General features: G+C 42.5%; 1 long non-coding RNA gene across 1 annotated transcript; it reads right to left on the minus strand.

The window, feature by feature from the left end:
* Positions 1-531: 531 nt before the first annotated feature.
* Positions 532-8,360, minus strand: LOC120909315. The gene is made up of 2 exons (XR_005741241.1): positions 8,308-8,360; positions 532-691 (listed from the first exon to the last, which is right to left on the minus strand). It is a non-coding gene; the product is annotated as an uncharacterized LOC120909315 (long non-coding RNA).
* Between the last annotated feature and the right edge of the window lie 353 nt (positions 8,361-8,713).

The raw sequence follows: 8,713 nt of genomic DNA on the forward strand, positions 1-8,713 counted from the left end.
ATAGAATAGACCACTCTACGAGGTTCATCACTACTTTTCATTTCCAATATTAAAAAAATGGAAAACATATTGAGCAAGCACTGGAATATCTTACAACAGGACCCCCTTCTTAAAACTATCCTTCCACCAGTACCTACAATTACTTACATTAAAGCCCCCAGTCCTAAAAATAAAATCGCTCCGAGTAAACACCCAACTGACAGACCACCTTCAACTCCACCACTCTCATACCTCTAGTGGTCATGTGTTGGAGCAGTATAGGAGCGGGGTGATTACCACTCCTAAACTGCTCCTTCCCATTGAAATCAATGGGAAACCGTGGTAATACCACCGGCAATGCTCCTCTGCAGGGGTTAAAACCGCACCGATAGTGGCTGAATATCGCAGTAAATACGACGGTATAGCGCCACCGCACCTCCCGTGCCCAGTGTGAAAGGGGCCTTATTTTCCATTCCATTACCACGATTTCCTACCAAAATGTGAATGTTTTTTTCTCTCTACATAGACAGTATGTGAGAATGAAAATTGATTTTTTTTTTTACACAGTTTATTTGATATCACTTCAAAAATAAAATAAACAGAAGCATGTGAATTAAGAATTTTATAATTCCACAACGGACATCTTTCATGAAATTGGGTAAGGTGGTGGTTGATGCATTCCAGTCACAACAGTATTCTGTACCACAAACACCTGTGAAACAAGACAACAAATTAGTTTCAATAAATAGCTGAACTGAACAAACTACAGTGAAAGGAGCTCTATACAATTTCACCATGCTGGAAAAATGTTGCTTCTAATGTTGGCAGCAAGCTTGGTCAATAAACAGGGATTATTCTGTAACCCTCAATTTTTTAGGGGATGCAGAATTGCTCAGTAATTGTCAAGGCTGAGCCAGAGAGTCTTTCACGGTGTGTGATTTACTAAAACTAAAGAGTGCAAAATCTAATACAGCTTCAAACTTTAGCTTGTTCAATCAAGCTTTGACAAAAGAAAAAAAACTGGAAGTTGATTGGTTTCTATGCAGAGCTGCACCAGATTGTGTACTCTCCAGTTTTAGTAAATCAACCCCTGTGTGTGGGGCCATAATCTTGGGGTCCACTGCACTCCAAAAAGGCTCCCCCTCAAAAACAGAAAGGAATCATTTTTACAAACAGTATTTTTGAAGATGAACCCTGCAGAGCCAACAGATATAAAGCCAAACCTAGCTTGGACAGGGCCTTGGCATACACTGGGGAAAAAAAACAGTAGTTCGGATTCAACGGATAGAACTGAAGATCCAAGCCTATTTTTTGCAGCTTGACTGCAGGGACTTCAAGGGATTATCCCAAGACTGTAGGAGGATAGTTCCCAATGAAGACATACACTATATTACCAAAAGTATTGGGATGCCAGTCTTTACATGCCCATGAACTTTAATTCTGCTTGAGCCCTTGGCATACAAACACACTGTCAGATAACATCAGTTTTCTAGATCAACACTAGAGGTTACTGACAGCGTTTTAGATCCCTTGGAATTGAGTCCACTGCAGAACTTGTTTTTTTGGTCCTCCTATTCCCCTTGTGGCCGCCTGTCACATATGGTCATCTTGGCGCAGATAGCCGTCTAGAAAGTGTGGCGACATTTGGATCTATTTTAGGAGATACAGAAGGCTTGTACTTCCAAACTGGACAGCCTCCCCTGAAGAAACCTGGCATATGGACGAAACATGTTGGGAAATCCACCTTACAGTGCTGTCTTGTTAATACTGTGATATACTGTACTTGCCAACTGTTTTATTTTTAACCTCCTTAATACCGCACGCCGTCAAATGACGGCGGGCGGTATCCCCTGTTGTTCTGACAGGACATCATATGACGTCCTGTCATTAGATGCTGCTAGGGGGCGCGCGCGCACCCGTCACGTAACTGGGAACACTGTGCGTGTGCCCCCGGCACCCGCGATTGCCCGGTAACTGAGCGGGAACGTGGAGCACTGTGTGTAAACACAGAGCTCCACGTCCTGTCTCTGGAGAGGAGACCGATCTGTGTCCCTTGTACATAGGGACACAGATCGGTCACCTCCCCAAGTCACCCCCTCCCCCCACAGTTAGAACACTGATTAGGATACACTTTTAACCCCTTCCCCCCCCTAGTGGTTAACCCCTTCCCTGCCAGTCACATTTATACAGTAACAGTGCATATTTATAGTACTGTTCACTGTATAAATGTGAATGGTCCCAAAAATGTGTCAAAAAATGTCCGATGTGTCCACTATAATGTCGCAGTCCCGAAAAAAAAATCGCAGGTCGCCGCCATTCCTAGTAAAAAAAAAAAAAAAATCATAATTATGTCCCCCTATTTTGTAGGCAATATAACAAACCAGTCACTATACGGTTAATGCAATTTTTTTTTTTTTTAACCAAAAATATGTAGAGGAATACGTATCGGCCTAAACGGAGATAAAATTTGTATTTTATTTTTTTAAAATGGGATATTTATTATAGCAAAAAGTAAAAAATATTGTGTTTTTTTCAAAATTGACGCTCTTTTTTTGTTTATAGCGCAAAAACTAAAAACCGCACAGGCGATCAAATACCACCAAAAGAAAGCTCTATTTGTGGGAAAAAAAGGACGTCAATTTTGTTTGTGAGCCACGTCGCACGACCGTGCAATTGTCAGTTAAAGTGACGCAGTGCCGGAAGCTAAAATTTAGTCTGGGCAGGAAGGGGGTGTATGTGCACAGTAGGCAAGTGGTTAAACACATTTTTTATTTTGTTTCTCAAAATAAAAAATACATTATTTTACAAATATTATATTTGATATTATTTCCGCACCTAAAAAATCCCAATTCCGCACCTTAGCATCCCAGTCAATCAGAAGTAACATTTCGCCTGACGAATGATATGCTGATTTTCAGATCGTTAGTATGGTGCTTTCGACAGCTGATTTCGTCCGACAAAAGCTGGATGGTCAGACTATAACATTTTTGTTTTACGTGAACTCAACATCTGATTTCTGTTTAATAAGTACAGTTTTCATACGAAAAAATCATAAGAGTAAGACTATGCATGCTTAGAAACAAAAGAACACATACGAAACAATTCAACACATTACGTCACTTCTGAAGTTGTATTCTGCCGTACGAGAATTTTCGTATGGTGAGTAACCTCAGTTTCGACATGAGAATAGCATGCAACAAAAATGGACGAACGTTTGTTCAAAAATCTGATTGTGTGTGCAAGGCTTTAGTCCATAGGGTTCAATATTGAGTTGGCCCACCCATTGCAGCTATAACAGCTTCAACTCTTCAGGGAAGACTGTCCACAAGGTTCAGGAGTGTGTCTATGGGAATGTTTGACCATTCTTCCAGAAGCGAATGTTTGACCATGCTGTTATAGCTGCAAAGGGTAGACCAACTCAATATTGAATCCTACAGACAAATAATGGGATGCCATTACAGTTCATGTGCCTGTAAAGGGCAGGCGTCCCAATACTATTAGTAATATAGGGGGTTATTTATGTAAGGCAAATCCACTTTGCACTACAAGTGCAATCAAACTACAAGTACAAAGTGCACTTGAAAGTGCACTTGGAAGTGCAGTCTCTGTAAATCTGAGTGGTAGATCTGAAATGAGGGGAAGCTCTGCTGATTTTATCAGCCAATCATGTGCAAGCTAAAATGCTTCTTTTTCTTGCATGTCCCCCTCGGATCTACAGCGACTGCACTTCCAAGTGCACTTTGCACTTGTAGTTTGCACTTGTAGTGCAAAGTTGATTTGCCTTTCGTAAATAACCCCCATAGTGTATTTCAAATAAAATTATGAAAGTGGGATTTCTCCTATTTTTGGGTAGATTTTATCTTACCTCCTGTGGTGTCTCGAAGACAAGAAATAAGGATACAGACAGGATTCATAGACAAGCTACTTAACGCAATGGTTATGTTGTGATGTTGATTTAACCCCCCTGGCGGTATGATTATATCTGAAATTTTGTACCAAAAGCGGTACAATTTTTTGCATGGAAATTTGTTGATATGTATTATAGGCCTGCAATTCTTAGTAATTACTTACTTAAACCTGACCATACAAGACTCTAGTGGACATCCCAGATGTGATCTATTTGAAACAAAAACTCATGAATTATAATCTAATAAATAATATAATTTTATTCAATAATGTAATAAAAAATAATGAAATTTGTCAAACAAAGAAATTCAATAAACGTGATAAAGTGTGATACATTTTGAAGCATGGAACTGGACAAAGTCCGACGTCACAATCAGGACAATGGAACCTTGTTTCTTTTCGAACTTTCTTTCCATTGCCATCTCTCTTTTCCAAACCACGCACATCCTGGTAGGTGCTGCCTTTTTTGCAGTTGGCAGTATGTAGTCCATAAAATGACGACCAGTCAGGTGTTCTGGGTTAACAACGTCAACAGCACGTCGTCCGGGTCTGTTCACAGCTACTGATGGCGTCTGGTGGTTGACAAAAATCTGCTCAGCCACCTTCCAGATAAAGTCAGAATGAACAAGAGGTATGTCACTCTCTGCTTTATACAGGATATAAGAATTCCAAAGGCATTGTTCCAGAAGATGCCTGAAAATCTTCTTATAATATTTTTTTTGCTGTTTGCGCATAGCCGGGTAAAATGTCATTGCCTGATCGGCTCTGTCGACACCTTTCATTGTGTTGTTATAGTCGATCACGACTTCAGCACATCTTTCCCACCTTTTGTGTGGACCATGGCAGTGGAGGTATTGTGCACGGTACTCATGAGACACACGTCCTTCTTGTCTCGCTATCGCATTGCCATCATCTTACCCTTCTGAAGGGCAACCATTTCTCCGGTTTTTAGTTTTTTCTTGGCAAACATAGATGGCATATCACGTCGGTTAGGCCTAACGGTACCATACGCATCAATTTTGTTTTGTAGCAAAACCTCATACAGTTCCGGAGACGTGTAGAAATTGTCCGATGTCACACAATATCCATGGTTCAGCAATGGCTCCAGCAGTGTAAGGACAGATGATGTGGCCATCCCATAGCCGCTGTTACCTGGTTTGAACTTCGTGCCTTTACCGGTGTAAATTACCGAATTCCAGATGTATTCGGTGGATGATTCGCAGAGCATGTAGAATTTGAGGCCAAACCGCGCTCTTTTGGATGCAATAAACTGTATCCAACTTAGGCGTCCCTTGTAGGCCATCAGACTTTCATCCACACTGATGTCTCTTTCTGGCACGTAGGCCTGCTGGAAATTGGTCACAATCATTTAGCATACCTCCCAGATTTTTTTTAGTTTGAGTGCGGGATGCTTGGCCTCATCAAATTCTTCATTGTTCGTGAAATGGAAATATTTCATGAGAGAAAACCGGTATTCTAAACATCACGTTGCCAGAAAATGGAGTGACCAGTAACTTATTGATGATCTAGTACCATTTCTGGAGTGGTTTCCCCACCGCCCCCTGAAGAATGATGAGTCAGAGAAACTGCCAGATGTCCTCTTTAGTCACCGGTTCCCGTTTTCTGCTTCTGGAAAACCTGGCATGCAGCGTAGCGGATTGCTGATCATTGTCTCTGTGACATTTTTTTCAATTACCTCCTCAGTGAGGAATAATTGCAGGTATGCCAGAGGGTTGTCACGCTCAACATCTACCTTCATCCTAGGTGATCCAGTGAGCGGGAATCTCGGGGACGCTACCTGGTCCGTATCGCAGTCTATAGGGCACCAAGTGCGCACATCGCTGAGGTCAGGTGCAGGATCATTGCCATTAGGGATGAACTGAACACCCCCCTGTTCGGTTCGCACCAGAACTTGCGAACACATCAAATGTTCGCGTGAACTTTAGAACCCCGTTAAAGTCTATGGGACTCGAACATTTGAAATCTAAAGTGCTAATTTTAAAGGCTAATATGCAAGTTATTGTCCTAAAAAGTGTTTGGGGACCTGGGTCCTGTCCCAGGGGACATGTATCAATGCAAAAAAAAAGTTTTTAAAACAGCCGTTTTTTCAGGAGCAGTGAATTTAATAATGCTAAAAGTGAAACAATAAAAGTGAAATATTACTTTAAAGTTCGTACCTAGTGGGGGTGTAAAGTTAGCATGTGAAATAGCGCATGTTTCCCATACTTAGAACTGTCCCTGCACAAAGTGTCATTTCTGAAAGGAAAAAAAGTATTTTAAAACGGACTTGCGATTATAATGAATTGTCGGCTCTGGCAATTCAGAGAGAATTCATTCATAAAAAAAAAAAAATAGCGTGGGGGTCCCCCCAAATTCCATTACCAGGCCCTTCAGGTCTGGAATGGATATTAAGGGGAACCCCGCCGTCAATTTAAAAAAAAATGACGTAGGGGTTCCCCTCAAATATCCATTCCAGACCCTTCAGGTCTGGTGTGGATTTTAAGGAGAACTCCACCCCAAATGTAAAAAAAAATGGCGTGGAGTTCCCCCAAAAATTCACACCAGACCCCTTATCCGAGCACGTTAACCTGGCCAGCCGCAGAAAAGAGAGGGGGACAGAGTGTGCCCCCCCCTCGCCTGAACTGTGCCAGGCCACATGCCCTCAACATGGGGAGGATGTCCCCATGTTGATGGGGACAAGGACCTCATCCCCACAACCCTTGCCCGGTGGTTGTGGGGGTCTGCGGGCGGGGGGCTTATCAGAATCTGGAAGACCCCTTTAACAAAGGGGACCCCCAGATCCTGGCCCCCCCTATGTGAATTGGTAATGGGGTACATTGTACCCCTACCATTTCACGAAGGAAGTGTAAATAGTTGGAAAAAACACACACACCGTAGAAAAAAGTCCTTTATTAATAAAAAATAAATAAAAAAAATCCAGCAGTGGTAATCTACTCGGTCCCAGCTCCCTGCTCCAACATTGTCTGTATCCAGCGACGGGTGATCTCCGGTCCAGCGATGAGAAGATCCATCCATCCAGAGTGCAACCACGCCGACCTCCTCTCTCCGCTGGACACAGCCCAGCGAATGACGTGGCTGAAGCTGTGACATTTCTTATATAGGGGAGGCGGGGCCACCCGTCACGTGACCCCGCCCCCTCTGACGCACCCTCTGCTACGTCACTGGCGTCAGAGGGGGCGGGGTCACATGACGGCTGGCCCCGCCTTACCTATATAAGAAATGTCACAGCTTCAGCCGCGTCATTCTTTGAGAACCCGGGTCTTGCCCCAGGGAACATGTATCAATGAAAAAAAAGTGCTGCAGTGAATTATGAGCTGTGAAACGTAACTCGAATTTGGCGCGAACAGCCCAAAACGTTTGACTCAAATACAAAGCTCATCCCTACTCAGGAGGGTCTGGTGACTCGTTTGGAGGACGCACCTAAGCTAAACTACCCTCACAGTACTGCCGGATGGCTTAAAGGTTCTGATACTGTAAAGCTGTTTTACATATCTAATCAAGGTAACTAGCTACTGGCTGCTAAGTCTGTGAGAGAGACTTATCCAGAAACCATACCAGTTGCTAGGTCTGTGTGAGAGACCTATTCAGGTATTCAAGATCTTCTAAAAGAAAGCTGTTTTGTCCTTTGGATTCAAGGAGTCTGCAAGTGATCTGATAAAGGTATCTGAAACCTCCCCTAACCCTCTATCCTATTACTGCTTCCAAGTTCTACATTAAAGAATTGAAAAATACTAAAGTGACTGATGCCCACACTTGTTCTAACTTCCTATTATAGTTCACACTACAACACTACTTTCATCCTGCTTTGCTCTGCTACATCGGTCCTACATTTATCCTACATTGGTCCTACATCCATCCTACTTTCATGAACAGGATACTACTTTGGTCCGACTTCAATGATATTCAATGGGTTGAAGTAGGATCAATGTAGGACCAAAAGTAGTACAGGGAGCATTTTCAAAGTCAGACCGACTTGTGTAGGACCAGTTAAGACAGCGCTCATAGGGAAACATTGATTTTCACACGTCATGCTACATGAGGCTCCCAATGTAGGACCGTTTGTCGGACAAGTGTGAACCTAGCTTCAAGCAGATCAAGGTAAAAAATGGTCTGAAAAAGAGTATTCCAACATAACGACCCCAAACAAAAAAACAAAACAAAGCTCAAACATGCCAAGGAGTTCACTGTACTCCAATTGCCTCTACAGTCACCCGATCTCAGTACAATAGAGCACCTTTGGGATGTGGTCGAACGTGAGATTTGCATCATGGATGTGCAGCCGACAAATCAGCAGCAACTACATGATCCTATCATGTCAATATGTCCACATTACTACTATTTTTTTATTAACAGCTCAATGAGAGGAGGCAGCTGTCTGAGGGTAAGAGCTTCGATCCTTACCTGAGGAGGGGTATTAGGTTCATGGCCCAAAGCTTGGCATCCGAACACGGACAGGAAAATAGACACACCAAACAACAAGAGATTAAGGATCAGAAGTATAGCAAGAACAGCTTTCACACCGGCCTGTAAAAAAAAAAAACAATAAGCAAAGATTAGTACGGTATCCAGGACTTTAAATGAAGTGTGTGCGGGAAAAGCTTGAAATGGTAAAGGATGATTGAAGTAGATTATGACCATTTAATACTTTCATATAATGTATCGTACATAACTATATTACATTATTGAACAAAAATCGGGATATACAGACACAAAATGCAATATGGGGTATTGTAGTAACATATAGTTGGAGCATGAAGTTGTTTCGGATGGCGGCGCCTACAGTATATATGGGGGTGCTGCCTTTGGG

The sequence above is a fragment of the Rana temporaria genome, chromosome 8 (genome assembly GCF_905171775.1).
Source record: "Rana temporaria chromosome 8, aRanTem1.1, whole genome shotgun sequence".
Classification (NCBI taxonomy): domain Eukaryota; kingdom Metazoa; phylum Chordata; class Amphibia; order Anura; family Ranidae; genus Rana; species Rana temporaria.